We start from the raw sequence: 16,565 nt of genomic DNA, 5'->3' as shown, positions 1-16,565 counted from the left end.
TTTTATTTTCTTATAGTTTCCTTGTCTAGTTTTGGTATCATAATGCTGACCTTATAAAATTCATTTTTAAGTGTTTCCTCCTCCTCTGTTTATGAAATACTTGAAAAGGACTGATATTAGTTCTTTAAATGTTTGGTAGAATGTACCAGTGAAATCACCTAATTTATTTTTCTTTCTGTTCATATTTTCTATTTCTTCATGATTTAGTCTTGGTAGCATGTATGTTTCTAGGGATTTATCCATTTCTCTTAAGTTGTACAATTTATTGGCATCCAGTTGTTCATAGTAATGTCTTCCTTTGTATTTGTGTGGGATGGCCAAGACTTTTTAAAATAATGAGTAGATCTTGAATGTTTTTAGTTGCATTTTATGAATCTGGTAAACACAATCATTTTAGGATAGGAGTTAAGATAGTGAAGCAGCATGGAGATCCTGAGCTTGTTTTGTCCTTGAAATGCAGCTAGATCAGCACCAAACCATTTGAACAGCTAGGAAATTGATCTGAGGATTAAGGCAACAAACTACAGAACTCGGCAGGTATGCAGTGCAGAGAGGTGAACTGTGGGAGAGAAAAGCCACAGAGGGTAGAGAGCCATTTTTGCAGAGAGAGGACAAAGAAAGGAAGAGAAGGGAGGGAGCGCAGCTCATTGGGATCATGCAAGAAATGCACCCCCCCCCCTCCAAAAGTACCTGGAGAGAAAGAGTGAAAACACTGTCAGGGGAGTGAACATGAAATCTGTTCCCCAAAACCATTGACAGGGAGAAAGCACAGGATTTCCATACCACCAGCATTCTGTAAACAGTGGCGTGCAGAGTCTGAAGCTTCAGTGCTCCGTGTCTGGTGGTGCTCTGTTGAGAAAGTAGGGTGAATCCCCAGGAGCAGAAAGCGAGGTCTGAGGGGTCCATGTGCCACACAGGAGAAACCAGTTCCCCTGCTTGGAGTGCCCTGGGCATAGGCCTTACAGCGTCCCCACAGGCAAAGGCCCCAGGGGACCCTGGGGAGCAGCCACGTATTGGGTCAAAGATGCCAGATTGCGGCAAAACCTGGTGCTTGCTGTGTGTTGTGACTTTCCATAATTTCCGAACCTCTGCCACTGTGTGACCACACAAACATTTTCTGGAGCGAGTCAGCACCCAGTCATTGCTCAGTGAGACCCTCCCCCAGAGAGTTGGCATGGGTCCAAGCCACAGGGGCCTCTGAAGTATGGGGTTTTGAAACACAATCACGTCTGAGATAAAATTCTGGAGGGAGGTGCTGCCTGGCAGGAAGACAGCTTGGACTCAGGGTAGAGGCAGGGAGTGGATGGAGGCCTGAGACCAAGGGTGATTGATCACAGGTTGGTGAGAGCATGAAGTTCCTGCGCCAGAGACTAGGGAGTTGGATGCAGCCATTTCCACCTCTCCCACACATATGCATGTGTGCGTACACATTGATCCACCCCAGTAAGCTAAGCAGCGACACCCAGTGGAGAACAGAGCCATTATGCCAAGCCCTGCAATACTGTGCCCTCCAGGCACATCCCCCAGAACACCACAAGTCCCTCCACCTGCTTAGTGTATGGACTATAGAGGTGCTTCATAGTTTCAGTTCTAGGGGAAACTGGATGTAACTGCATTCGGGTTTCATTCTGTTTGCTGTTTCATTCATTCTGTTTTCTTTGCTTCTGTTTTTACTTAATTGTTTTCTTTTTTCTTGTCTTTCTCAGATACAGAAAGAAAATATTTTTATTTTTTACTTTATTTTTATTCACTTTTAATTCTATTTCACTTTATTATATAAATTTTTTTAATTTTTAAATTTTTTCTTATCTTTTTTTTTCTTTCCCTTTTTTCTTTATTTTATCCAGCTTCTTTCAAAAAGCATACCAAAACACACTTAGTATGTAGCTTCTTTTATTTAATTTTTGTTCTGTTTTTAATTTTTTCTTCCTCCAAAATGACAAAATGAAGGAATTCACTCCAAAAGAAAGAACAGGAAGAAATGACAGCCAGGGACTTAACACAGATGTAATATGATGTCTGAATTAGAATTTAGAGCCATGATAATAAGAATACTAGCTGGGGTTGAAAAAAAGCATAGAAGACACCAGAGAATCCCTTTCTGTGGAGATAAAACCAGAGAAGACCCTGAATAGTCAAAATAATGTTGAAAAAGGAAGCCAAAATTGGAGGCATCCCAATTCCAGACTTCAAGCTGTATTACAAGCTGTAATCATCAAGACAGTATGGTACTGGCACAAAAACAGACGCTCAGATCAATGGAACAGAATAGAGAACCCAGAAATTGACCCACAAACGGATGGCCAACTAATCTTTGACAACACAGGAAAGAATATACAACGGAAGAAAGACAGTCTCTTCAGCAAATGGTGTTGGGAAAACTGGACAGTGACATGCAGAAGATCGAACCTGGACCACTTTCTTACACCAGACACAAAAATAAACTCAAAATGGATGAAAGACCTAAAGTAGGACAGGAAGCCATCAAAATCCTAGAGGAGAAAACAGGCAACAAACTCTTTGACCTTGGCCACAGCAACTTCTTATTTGACATGTCTCCAGACACAAGGGAAACAAAAGCAAAAATGAACTGCTGGGACCTCATCAAAATAAAAAGCTTCTGCACAGCGAAGGAAACAATCAACAAATCTAAAAGGCAACCGATAGAATAGGAGAAGATATTTGCAAATAACATATCAGATAAAGGGCTAGTATCCAAAATCTATAAAGAAGTTGTCAAACTCAACACCCAAATAAACCACAAACAATCTAGTGAAGAAATGGGCAGAAGACATGAATAGACACTTTTATAAAGAAGACATCCAGATAGCTAACAGACACATGAGAAGATGCTCAACATCACTCATCATCAGGGAAATACAGATCAAAGCCACAATGAAATACATCCTTGTATCTGTCAGAATGGATAAAATTAACAACTCAGGCAACAACAGATGTTTGTGAAGATGTGGAGAAAGAAGAACCCTTTTGCACTGCTGGTAGGAATGCAAACTGGTGCAGCCACTCTGGAAAACAGTATGGAGGTTCCTCAAAAAACTAAAAATAGAACTACCCTACGACCCAGCAATTGCACTACTCGGTATTTATCCAAGGGATACAGGTGTGCTGTTCCAAAGGGACACATGCACCCCGATGTTTGTAGCAGCACTATCAACAATAGCCAAAGTATGGAAAAAGCCCAAATGTCCACTGATGGATGAATGGATAAAGAAGATGTGGTATGTATGTATATACGTATATACACATTATATACACACTTATGTATATATATGTGTGCGTGTGTGTGTGTATATATACATATATATATATATATATATATATATATATATATATATATAATGGAATATTATTTGGCAATCAAAAAGAATGAAATTTGCCATTTCCAACAACATGGGTGGAACTAGAGTGTATTATGCTAAGCAAAATAAGTCAGAGAAAGACAAATATCATATGATTTCACTCATGTGGTATTTAAAAAACAAAACAGATGAACACAGGGGAATGGAAGCAAAAATAAGAAAAACAGAGAGGGAGACAAACCATAAGAGACTCTTAAATACAGAGAACAAACTGAGTGTTGCTGTAAGGGTGTTGGGTAGGGGGGTGGGCTAAATGGGTAATGGGCATTAAGAAAGGCACTGTTGGGCTGAGCACTGGGTGGTATATGTAAGTAATGAATCACTAAATTCTATTCCTGAAATCATTATTACACCATACGTTAACTAACTTGGATTTAAATTAAAAAAGAAAACCATTTTGTTAAAGGGTAATGCGCATTGGGGTGCCTGGGTAGTTCAGTTGGTTGGACACCAGATTCTTGATTTTGGCTCAGGTCCTGATCTCACAGTGAGCTCAGCCTGTGTGGAATTAGGATTGGGATTCTCTGTCTCCTTCTCCCTCTGCCCATGCCCTGCACACTCAGGCATACATACACATCAGCATGTGCTCTCTCTTTCCGTCTCTCTTTTTCTGTAAAAAAACAAGTGTAATACAAATAAAAATACAATATAGAGCTCAACAAATGATCACAAACTGAATACCTGTGTAATCACCACTACACGAAGAATGGATAGTTAGTATTGTCAGAAGCCTCCTTCTAGAGCCTTTCCAACCTCCATTACCTTCCCCCCTGTGAAAAACAATGAGGCTTCTACCTTGTGATATCATATATTAATTTTGTTTTTTAATCTTATGTACATATTATAAGCATGAATTATTTTGTATCTAGCTTTGTTTGCTGATATTACCTTTATGAGCAAGATTTATTATCCTTTTTACATATTGCCCAATTAACTTTTATAAAGTTTTTTTATATTTGTCATTTCTATTTGTTAATTCTATTTTGTTTAGAATTTTTGTGATTGAAATATTGTTTTTCTTATAGTGTTTGTCACATTTCGGTGTCCAGTTTCCTTAGGCGCTAGGGATTATCTTTTATTTATTTCCTATTCACTGAAAGACTGGTAAACATCAGCATTAATTCTGTCTTAAATGTTTGGAAGAATTCATGAGTGAGACTTTAGGCCTAAAGTTTTCTTTATGGGAAGGTTGTTAAGTATAAGTCCAATGAATTTAAGATTCTGATTTTTCTATTTCCTCTTGTATCAGTTAAGGTTAGCCACCACTGACATTTTTGAGGAATGTGTCAGTTTTATCACACTTATCCAAATCCAAAAGTGTTCAAAGCTGCTCATGATATCCTAAAAATCTTTTAAATATTTTCGGCAAGATCTATAGTATTGTCTCCTTTTATGTTCCTAACATTAGTTATTTGTTTTTTTTTCTTTTTATCAATCTTTCCTGGATTTAATGAATTTTATTGGTCCTTTCTAAGAACCAACATTTAGCTTTGCTAATCATCTTTCTTGATTATTTTCTGTTTCCTTTTTTTCTCTTTCCTTTATTACTTCCTCCTTTCTACTCTTTGGGGGGAGTTTGATTACTTCATCCCTAGAACTTAAGATAAACGTTTGGTTCATTTTTTTAGATCTTGTTATTTACAGATATATAAACTTAAGGGTACAAACTTTTTTAAATGTTCATTTCTTTATATTGAGAGAAAGAGAGTAACACAGGTAGAGAGGGGCAGAGAGAGAGGGCGAGAGAGAATCCCAAGCACAGAGCTGACAGCACAGAGCCTGACGCAGGGCTCTATCCCATGAACAGTGAGATCATGACCTGAGCTGAAACCAAGAGTCAGATGAGAGACCCAGGCGCCCCTAAATTTAAGGGTATAAATTTTAAACATTGCCTTAACTGTACCTCACCAATCCATTTTATTAGTAGCAGTAGTACTTTTGTGGCTTGGTCTAGGCTTATGTTTTATGATTTATTTTAAAAATAGACATCTACTTTTATTTACATCCCATCATAAACCTCTAAACTGTTTTTTCATCCATATATATGTTAATTTGATTAAAAGTTTGGGACTTTCAACTTCTCTTGTCTAGAGGACATGAGAAAAGTGTGCACACTTGCCTATACCTTTTTAATTTTGTTTTTTAAAATATTATCTTTTTAAGTTGAAGTATCGTTGACATATATTGGTTTCAAGTGCACAACTTAGTGACTGGACAATTACGTACATTAAGAAATGGTCACCACAATCATTGTAATTTCCATCAGTTACCATACAAAGTTATGATAATATTAGTGACTCTATTCCCTATGATGTACTTTTTATTCCTGTGACCTATGTATTTTGTAACTGGAAGTTTGTACCATTTAATCCCTTCCCTCTATTTCACCCATCCTGTCACCTACCTCCCCTGCGGCAACCACCAGTCTGTTATCTGTATTTTCAGTCTTATTATTTCTTTTGTTTGTTCATTTGTTATTTAGATCCCATATATATGGGAAGTCATATTGGTTTTGTCCTTCTCCGATTTATTTCACTTAGCGTAATACACTCTAGGTCTCTCCATGTTGCCCCGAATGACAATACTACATTCTTTTTTATGGCTGAGGAATATTCTATTGTGTATACATACCGCATATTCTTTATCCATTCATGTATTGATGGACATTTAGGTTGCTTCCATATTTTGGCTATTGCAAATACCGCCACAGTAAACATAGGGGTGCATCTATCTTTGTGAATCAGTGTTTTCATTTTCTTCAGGTAAATACCCATCGGTGGACTTACTAGATTGTATGCTATTCCTATTTCTATTTTTTTTTTTCTAGTAACCTCCATACTGTTTTCCATGGTGGCTGTATCAATGTACATTTCCACAAACTGCGCATGAGGATTGCCTTTCTCCATATTTTTGATACGACTTCTTATTTCTTCCTTTTTTGACACCAACCATTCTGACACAATGAAAGGTGATAGGTCATTGTGATTTTGATTTTCATTGCTCTTATTATTAGCGATTAAGCCCATTTTCATGTGCCTGATGACCATTTGTGTGTCTTCTTTAGAAAACTGTCTATTCAGGTATTCTGCCCATTTTAATTAGATTAGTTCTTTTAAGAGGCATAACTTGACTTTGTGTATCTGAGATATTAACCCCTATATCAGGTAGATCATTTGCAAATACCCTCTCCCATTCAGTAGGTTGCCTTTTAGTTTTGTTGATAGTTTATTTAACTGTGGAAAAATGTTTTATTTAGCTTTATTTAGTCCCTATTGTTCTTTTTCTCCATTTGCTTGAGGAGATGTCTCTAGTAAAATATTGCTAAGACTGATGTGCGACAGTTTACTGCCTATGTTCTCTTTTAGGAATTTTATGACTTCATGTGGAGGTCTTTAATTCAATTTGGTGAGTATGTTTTCATGTATGGTATAAGTGGTTTATATTCATTCTTTTCCTTATAACAGTTCAGTTTTCCCAACAGCATCTATCGAAGAGATTATCTTTCCCCATTGTGCATTCTTGCCTCCTTTGTCATAGATTAATTGACCATAGAAGTATAGGTTTATTTCTGGGCTCTCTGTTCTGTTCTGTTGGTCTGTGTATCTATTTTTGTGCCAGTATTATACTGTTTGACTCCTGTATCCCTTTCCTTTATTTTCCTTGATTCCTTTCTTTAGTATAGTTTGGAATCTGGGAGCAGGCTACTTCTACCTTTGTGCTTCCTTCTCAAGGTGGCTTTAGATATTCGGGGTCCTTAGCTGTTCAACAAAAAGTTTATGATTAGTGTTTCTAGTTCTCTGAAAACTACTGTCGGTGTTTTCATGAAGATTGCATTGAATCTGCAGATTGCTTTTGGTAGTATGGTCATTTTAACAATATTAATTCTTCCAATTGATGCACAGTATATCTTTCCACTTATTTGTGTCATCTTAAATTTCTTTTTTTGATGTCTCACAGTTTTCAGAGTGATTTCCCCTCAGTTAAATTTATTCCTAAGTATTTTATTCTTTTTGATGCAATCGTAAATAGGATTTTTTTCTTAATTTCTCTTTCTGCTAATTTGTTTTTAGTGTACGGAAATACAACATAATTTTTTGTATTCATTTTATATCCTGGACCTTGCCTGAATTAATCTATTAGTTCTGATAGCATTTAGTGGAATCTTTAGGGGTTTCTGTATATAGTATGATGGCATCTGCAAATGGCGATAGTTTTACTTCTTTGTTACCAATTTAAATGTCTTTTATTTCTTGTCTGATTGCTGTGGGTAGGGCTTCCAATAAATCTTAGTGTTGAATAAAAATGGTGAGAGTACACTACTCTTATTCCTATTCTAGAACAAAAATTTTTTGGTTTTTCACCATTGAGTATGATGTTAGCTGTGGGTTTGTCATATATGGTCTGTATTATGTTGAGGTATGATCCCTCCAGATCCACTTTGTCGGGCATTTTTTTTTTTGCCATGAATATATGTTATATTTTAAAACCCTTTTTCTGCCTCTATTGAGATGATCATATGGTTTTCATCTTTCCTTTTGTTAATCAGATGTATCACATTGACTGATTTGTAATTATTGAACCATCCTTGCATCCCTGGAATAAATCCCTTTGATCATTGTACATGATCCTTTTAATATATTGGCCTGTAGTTTGTTTTCTTTCTTTCTTTTCTTTCTTTTTTCTTTTCTTTTCTCTTCTTTCCTTCCTTCCTTTCTTCTTCTTCTTCTTCTTCTTCTTCTTCTTCTTCTTCTTCTTCTGTAGTGTCTTTGTCTGGTTTTGGTATTTGGGTAATTCTGGCCTCATAGAATGAATCTGAAATTTTTTCCTTCTGTTTTTGGAGTAATTTGAGAAGAATAGGTAGTAATTCCTCTTTAAATATTAGGTAGAATTTATCTATAAAGCCATCTGGTCCTGGACATTTTTTTTTTGTTATTTTTTTAGTATCAATTCAATTTCATTACTAGTAAGTGGTCTGTTTAGATTTTGTTTCTTTATGATTAAGTTTTGAATATTGTATGTTTCCAGGAATTTATCAGTTTCCAGGTTGTTAAGTTTGTTGGCATATAATTTTTCATTCTATTCTCTTATAATTGTTTGCATTTTTGTAGGTTGTTATTTCTTTTTTTCATTTGTGGTTATATTTATTTGAGTCCTCTCTTTTGTTTTTCTTGATGAGTCTGGCTAAAGTTTCATCAATTTTGTTTATCTTTCAAAGAATCAGCTCTTGGTTTCATTGATCTTTTGTAACTTTGTAAGAGTCCATTTCATTTATTTCCACTATAATCTGCATTATTGCCTTCCTTCTAATGTTGGACTTTGTTCTTTACTAGTCCTTTAGGTATAAGATTAAATCGTTTATTTGAGATTTTTCTTGTTTCCTGAAGTAGTTCTGCATTGCTATAAACTTCCCTCTTAGAACTGTTTTTTTGTGTGTCCCAAAGATTTTGGAGTATGTGTTTCCATTTTCAGTTCTCTCCAGGTATTTTTTATTTCCCCTTTGATTTCTTCATTAAACCATTCAATTTCAATATCATGTTTTAAGCCTCTGCTTGTTTGTGTATTAGTTTTTTTCTTATATCTATTTTTATACCATTGTGGTCAGAAAAAAATGTTTGATGTGATTTCAGTATTCTTAAATTTATTAAGACTTGTTTTGTGACCTACCATGTGATCTATCCTGGAGAATGTGCTATGTGCACCTGAAAAGAATGTGTATTCTGTATGGAGAAGAAATGTTCTGTGTATATCCATTAAGTCCATCTAGTCTAATGTGTCATTCAAAACCTGTTTCCTTGTTGATTTTCTATCAGGATGATCTATCCATTGATGTAAGTAGGGTGTTAAAGTACCATACCATTATTATATCACTGTCAATTTCTGCCTTTGTATCTATTAATATTTGCTTTATATATTTAGGTGCTCCTATGTTGAGTGCATAGATATTCATAATTGTTGTGTCCTCTTATTGGATTGATCCCTTTATGATTATGTAATACCTTCTTTGTCTCTTGCTACAGTCTTTGCCTTAAAGTCTATCTTGTCTGATATAATATTGCTACCCTCGCTTTTTTTCCCACTTGCATTTGCATGGAATATCTTTTTTCATCCCTTCCCTTTAAATTTGAATGTGTCTTTAGATCTGTAGTGTCTGGTATGCAGCATTATAGAAGGATCTTGTTTTGGTTTTGGTTTTTTACCCGTTCAGTCACCCTATGTCTTTTGGTTGAAGCATTTAGTTCACTTACATTCAAAGTAATTATTGATAGGTGTATACTTATTGTCATTTTGTTAATCATTTTTTGCTTGTTTTGTCATTCTTCTCTGTTCTTTTCTTGCTCTTTTCTCTTGTGGTTTTTTGCCTTTCTTTAACGTTAGGTTTTGATTTCTTTCTCTTTATTTTCTTGTATATCAAAGGGTTTTCATTTTGGGTCATCATGGGGTTTATACGTGTATAACAGTCTATATTAAGCTGATGGTCACTTAAGTTCAAACACATTCTGAAAGCATTAGGATGTGCCTCCCTTCATGTTTTTTGTAAATGATGTCATATTTTAAATCTTTTTATTGTTTGTTTCCCTTGACTAATTTTTGTAGACTAATTAACTTTACTACTTTTGTTTTGTCACCTCCATACCAGCTTTATTAATGATTAATCTACCTTTACTGTATATTTGCTTTTTTTTTTTTTTTAATTTTTTTTTTCAACGTTTATTTATTTTTGGGACAGAGAGAGACAGAGCATGAACGGGGGAGGGGCAGAGAGAGAGGGAGACACAGAATCGGAAACAGGCTCCAGGCTCTGAGCCATCAGCCCAGAGCCCGACGCGGGGCTTGAACTCACGGACCGCGAGATCGTGACCTGGCTGAAGTCGGACGCTTAACCGACTGTGCCACCCAGGCGCCCCTATGTTTGCTTTTTTTAACGTATGAATTTTTTCCTAATTTTATGCTAGTTATAACCTTTTCTTTCCAGTTATAGAATTCCTTTTAACATTTTTAAAAGGCCAACTTAGTGGTGATGAACTCCTGTAATGTTTGTTTGGGAAACTCTCTCTCCTTCAATTCTGAATGATATTCTTAGTGGAAAGAGTATTTTGGGTTGCAAATTTTTCTTTCAGCTCTTTGAGTATATCATGTCACTCCTTTCTGGCCTGTGAAGTTTCTGCTGAAAAATCAGCTGATACCCTTATGGGGTTTCCCTTGTTTGTAACTGTTTTCTTTTCTCTTACAGCGTTTAAGATTCTCTCTTTATCTTTAGTTCTTTCATTTTAATTGTTATGTGTCTTGTTACGAACCTCCTTGGCTTTATCTACTGGGCCCTTTGGTGGAGCGGGTTTTCTGGGGAACATCAGAGCAGGGCATATGGTGCTAGCAAGGTAGTTGGAGAATATTAGAACTGGTTCTCACAAGCATCTGACTATTTAGGCTGAAGAAGGCAAGAAAAATTGCACCCACTAGTACTATTGTTCCTAGAGAAATCTGTAGTTCCTTGCCCTTGTGGCACATGACCCAACATTAGTCAGTAAATCTAAATCTCTTGCATGTATACTCCAGGCACTTTTCAAAAGGTGCTTCTGGGCTGTGTCTTATGCAATTACTTAGCATGCCGGCTCTCTAAGGGCAGAGACTTGGTTTCCTATAGCCCTCCAGCTCACCTGGAGTTAAGCCCTGCTGATTTTAAAAGCTGGACATTATGTGGACTTGTCTTTCCAACGCAAGTCCCTAGGGCCAGGGATGCCTAGTGTGCGGTCAGGTCCCCTTGCTTTTCTGTACTTGTGATGTCTCTCCAGTTTGTGGTTAGTCAGTCTTGGGGTTTGGTTCCTAAGTATCAACACTCCTACTCTTTTTGATATGGGCTTCTCTGCAAGTTTTCCGTGGACTAGCTGTTCTAATAGCCTTCAGGTCATTTTCAGAGTGAGTCATAATACGTGCAGTACTTGGTGTGTCTTTCGGGTGAAATGAGTTCAGGATCCTTTCACTCTACCATCTTCGCTCTATTTTAACTCTTAAATGTTTGATCAGAATTCACCTGTTATCTCTGTTGCTTTCAGGTAAATAAATAAAACTTTTAAATAAAAAGGATTTATCTGTGAAGCCATCTGGTCCTGGACTTTTGTTTCTTGGGAGATTTTGACCACTAATTCCGTTATTAGTAACACGTCGGTTCATATTTTGTCTTTCTTTTTAATTCAGTCTTGGAAGATAGTATGTTTCCAAAAATGTACCCAGTTCCATTTTTCATACTATTGTCTTATAATCCTTCAAATTTTTGTGGTCAGTTGTAACTTCTGTTTCATTTTTAATTTCCTTAGAGTTCTCTTTTTTTTTTTCTTGACAAGTCTGGCTTCAGGTTTATTAATTTTGTTTATCTTTATAAAAAACTAGCTCTTAGTTTCACTGGTCTTTATTCTATTTAGTCTTTTATTAATTGCAACTCTAATCTTTATTATTTTCTTCTACGAACATTGGGCTCTCTTTTTCTAGTTTCTTTAGGTGTAAGGTTAGATTGATATTTTTCTTGGTTCTTGAAGTAGTTCTGCATTCCTATAAATTCCCCTCTTAGAATTGCCTTTGTTGCATCCTAATGATTTGGAACCATTGTTTTTCCATTTTCTTTTGTCTCCAGGGATCTTTAAAAATTCTTCTTTGATTTTTTTCATTGACTCATTTGTTGTTAATAGCATATTGTTTAGCTTCCATGTGTTTGTGGTTTTTCCAGCTTCTTTCTTGATTGATTTCTACTTTCATACCGTTGTGATTGAAAAAGATGCTTGAGGGGTGCCTGGGTGGCTCAATCAGTTGAGCGACTGACTTCAGCTTAGGTCATGATCTCTCAGTCTGTGAGTTCGAGCCCCGCGTCAGGCTCTGTGCTGACAGCTCAAAGCCTGGAGCCTGCTTTGGATTCTGTGTCTCCCTCTCTCTCTGCCCCTAACCCACTCGCATTCTGTCTCTGTCTCTCTCAAAAATAAACAAACATTAAAAATTAAAAAAAAAAAAAAGAAAGATGCTTGATATAATTTCAGTGTGCTTAAATTTTTGCGACTTATTTTGTGGCCTAACAGCTGATCTATCCTTGAGAAATGTTTCATGTGCACTTACCTATACTTTTTCTTCAGTCTCACCTTACCTCTTCATTCTCCCTGCCCAAATCCATCATTCCTTGGAGTTCTTCCTCAGAGAGGCTTTCTGATGTCTCCCTTCTCTGAACATACAGTAGTTGATATCTTTCTTACTCATTTTGACAGTTGCTAACAAACTTAGTGTTACCTTTTTCAAGTTACTTTTTTTCAACCTTTTCAAGTTACCTTTTTCAAGTATGTATGTATTTTCAGTTAGCCTATTGTAATACCTGGAGATCTCATATCTTTAAACTTATTTTTATGGTTCTCAGCATGTTGTATGGTGCCAGAAATGTGAATCACAGATACGGAAAGAGCAGGAGTATCTGTGTGGAGGATATGGCAACTGCCCACCCACCTCCTCTCAACACTCACTTCCCTTGTACATGGAGCAGCTTCTAACTGAAATCCCTTCAACTATGTCCAGGGCCCTGTATGGCTATTAAGCAGGACATGCCATGGTGCTGGGGAGTTGTCTCAATGACAAATGAGATTTGGTCCACCAATACTCCAACTTCTTCTTTTCTCAGGTGGGACAACTCTGGGGTGTGCTCTACATAGTCTCCCAGAGATCCCCAGCAGACCGTGCCCCATTTGCCCACAGTGGTAGTCTACTAATTAATGCATGTTGTATTATCTTCTATCCTTTCCCTGTCTCCCACATTCCAGGTCCTTCCTCTATCAATTCCCAAACAGATTTCTTTTACTTAAAGTGAAATCCCCATCTTAGGTGTGTTTCTGGGAGATGCCACCCATGCCCGTTTACGGACATTTCTTTGTCTCTAAACGGATCATTCTTCATTCAGAAATTAACAAGGCTTAAAAAACCAAATAATTACAATTTATTCAAACTAATAGCACAAGAAGATTTGTTTCATATAATTCTCAAAATTAGCTTACACAGTCTGGTGATACAGACTTCAGTCTAAGAAGGCAGCTCAGTGTTCCAGTGCTGACGTCATCACTCCCTGGGTGTGTAGCCATGGGAAAGTCGCTCGGCTTCTTCAGATATCAGGTTCCTAACTTAAAAATGGGTGGTAATACCTTGCTTTTGTTTGTTTTTTCTAAGGTAGAGGACAGTGCAGCATTTGACCCTGCAGGAACACAGTCATCAATATCTGACCTTTACTCCAACAGACTGTCATTTACTGTTTAAAAAACGAACACCAGATAGGTTAAAGTAGCAACTATTAAGTATTAAGAGTGTGAATGAATGAACTAACCTACCAAGGAAGGAACAGTAGGAGGGGAAAAAAATGAAGACTTGGCTTTGCAATACAATATGAGCTCCCTGCAATTACCCGAAATGTCCACAAGATGTCATTACTTTCCACCAATTCAGAAAAACCATCCTCATTCAAGTCACTTTTAGATCTTTGAACAGATATAATTGATCACTTGTAATTGAAAGAGGTTCTGTCATTTCTAATGTCTTTTGAGACTGCTTCCTTGTTTTCTCTTAAATCTACCTCAAGAAATACTGTAAAACCTAGACTAAGGTTTGAGACTGAATGCTCTAATGCTGGGAAACATGAAGAGATCACCCTAGTGGGGTCCCCATGTGACTGAGTGTAAACAACAGAAAGGCGGGAGACCTTGCATTAAGCCCTTAACCTGCTCAGTTGCAAAGCTTCTCTCTGCACTTTCTTGTAATTTTACCACCTTCCCTGCTTCCGACTCATGGGAAACAGTGATTCTGCAACATCCAAAAGGCAACACATTGGAATTGTAAATTGTGCTTTCTTCTTGAAATACTTCTCGCACTTTCCCTCACCAGGACTAGTGTTCAAATGACCCTAGTGAGTTTATGTGTGTGGTGTATGCGTCCATCCAGTTTGGAGCAGTTCTATGCTTATGGGGTTTTTTTCCAGTAACATAAGCATTGTGTTTGCAAATCATTATTGCAAGTTTTTACACATTTCAAAAACACCAAAATTATGTTAACCAGGCTCAATATTTTAACTTCAGCTATGTTTAGTATTGACATACCTTAAGTCCAATTGAAATACTGTATTCATGCAAGATCTAATGCAAAATATGCTTATGGATTGAAGGTTTTTAAAGGTCCCAGATAATTCTGAGGTTTTGTATCCTTTATTACTGTTCTCTACTGAGATTCTTTCTCCTAATCTGTTTTTATGGACATTGGGATAAATTATCTTTATTAATGGCAATTCAAATCTGGTGAGGCAGAGAAGGCAGTGAACTCACTCTGTTATAAAAAAGAAATTTCTTGGTAGGTTTTCAGATCATTCAACTTTATAGACCAAAAGAGTAGTTTTGCTTTAAAGGACCATATTTCCTATACAGACACATCCAACTTACCAAGAGGCCAAATCAAGTCACTTAGGAAGGTGGCAGGTTAAATGGGGCCTCAGAGAAGCAGACCTTAGCCTTTTGTTCTAATGGATTGTGAGATATAACTAAGTAATTTCTAATGTAGTTATTATCGAAGTATAATTGATATGCAATGTTGTATTAGTTTCAGGTGTCCAACATATTAATTTGACAATTCTGTATGTTACTCAGTCCTCACCACGATAAGTATAGTTACCATCCATCACTGTACAACATTATTATGGTATTATTGACTGTATTCCTTATGCTGTGCTTTTCATCTCTGTGAATTAATTTTATAACTGGATGTTTGTAGCTCTTAATCCCCTTTACCTAATTCACACATTCCCCCAATCCACCTTCTTTCTGGCAACCACCAGTTTGTTCTCTGAGTCTGTTTCTGTTTCATTTTGTTCATTTGTTTTGGTTTTTAGGGTTCCCATGTAAGTGAAATCATATGATATTTGTCCTTCTGTCTCTGAATTATTTAACTTAGCACGATACCACAATACCCTCTAGGTCCATCTATGTTATTGTAAATGACAAATTTCATATTTTATGTGGCTGAATAAAGTTCCATTATGTAAATGTGTGTGTGTATATATATATATCACATCTTCTTTATCTGTTTATCTATCATTGGATACTTAGGTTGCTTCCATATCTTGATTACTGTAAATAATGCTACAATAAACAGAGGGGTGTATATATCTTTTCAAATTAGTGTTTTTATTTTCTTGAGCTAAGTAGCTAGAAGTGCAATTGATAATATGGTATTTCTATTTTTCATTTTTTTTAAACCTCCATCTTTTCCACAGTGCTTATACCAATTAACTTTCCCACCAACAGTACATGAGTGTTCCTTTTTGTCCAAATCCTCATCAACTCTTGATGTTTCTTGTCCTTTTGATTCTAGCCATTCTGACGGGTGTGAGGGGATAGCTCATGGTGATTTTGATGTGCATTCCATGATGATTAGTGATGGTGAGCATCTTTTCGTGTGTCTGTTGGCCATCTGTATTTCTTCTTTGGAAAAGGGTCTTTAGACATTTTTAATGCCCATTTTTAATCAAATTATTTAGGGGGCTCTTTTTGGTATTGATTTGTACAATTTCTTTACATATTTTGGATACTAATCCTTTGCAGATATATTATTTGCAAATACACTTTCCCATTTAGTGGCTTGCCTTTTTTGTTGTGTTAATGGTTTCCTTTGCGCAAAAGCTTTTTATTTTGGTGTAGTCCCAATAGTTTATTTTTGCTTTCGTTTTGCTTTCTTCAGGAGGAATAAATAAATAATATATAAATAAATAAATATATTACTAAGCCAGATGTCCAAGAGATTACTGTCTCTGTTTTCTTTTAAGAGTTTTATGGGTTCCATTCTCACATTTAGGCCTTTAATCCATTTTGAGTTTATTTTAAAATGTGTATAGTGTGAGAAAGTGGTCCGGTTGTATTCTTTTACATGCAATTGTTCAGTTTTCCCAATGCTATCCTTACTGTGTATTTGTGCCTCCTTTGCCATAGGTTAATTGATCATGCAGTGTGGGTTCATTTCTGGGCTCTCTATCCTTTTCCATTGATTTATATGTCTATTTTTATGCCAGTACATTCCTGTTTTGGTTACTACAGATTTGTAGTATATCTTGATACCTGGGATTGTATAACTCCAGCTTTATTCTTCTGTCTCAAGACTGCTTTTGCTATTTGGACTCTTTTGTCATTC

Source organism: Felis catus, chromosome B2 (genome assembly GCF_018350175.1).
Source record: "Felis catus isolate Fca126 chromosome B2, F.catus_Fca126_mat1.0, whole genome shotgun sequence".
Classification (NCBI taxonomy): domain Eukaryota; kingdom Metazoa; phylum Chordata; class Mammalia; order Carnivora; family Felidae; genus Felis; species Felis catus.
The sequence above is the reverse complement of the archived record's forward strand: the minus strand, read 5'-3'. Positions refer to the sequence as shown.